Genomic DNA, 420 nt, shown 5'->3' with positions numbered 1-420 from the left:
CCACGATCCTCCAGCCTCGGCCATTTAAATTAGGAAGTGGGGTGGCTTTTGCTTTATTTACCTATAGACAGAATCTCAAGTATCCCAGGGATGACATTTAGGTTCTGATCACCCCACCCCGACCCCCTCCACTCCTCAGTTGCAGTAACTGCTTTCTTGTGCCACAGCGCCTGGTTCATGCCGTGATGGACGGGACCCAGGGTCTCATTCCAAGCCCCGCTTGCTAGTTTTTTTTTCAAAAGGATGTCTGCAGGCAAAAAAAAAAAAAGCCAAAAAACCCCAAAAACCTGACGAACGGTGAAATCGTCAAAGCCTCGGGGGCTCGCACTAAGCTTGAGCCCTAAGCTCTTCGCCGCAGCATACTGTGCCTACGCACTCGCAGCGTCAGGCACGTAGGCGGAAGTGACGCCACTCACGTAC

Source organism: Mastomys coucha, unplaced genomic scaffold (assembly GCF_008632895.1).
Source record: "Mastomys coucha isolate ucsf_1 unplaced genomic scaffold, UCSF_Mcou_1 pScaffold5, whole genome shotgun sequence".
NCBI lineage: Eukaryota > Metazoa > Chordata > Mammalia > Rodentia > Muridae > Mastomys > Mastomys coucha.
Note: the sequence above shows the minus strand (reverse complement) of the source record.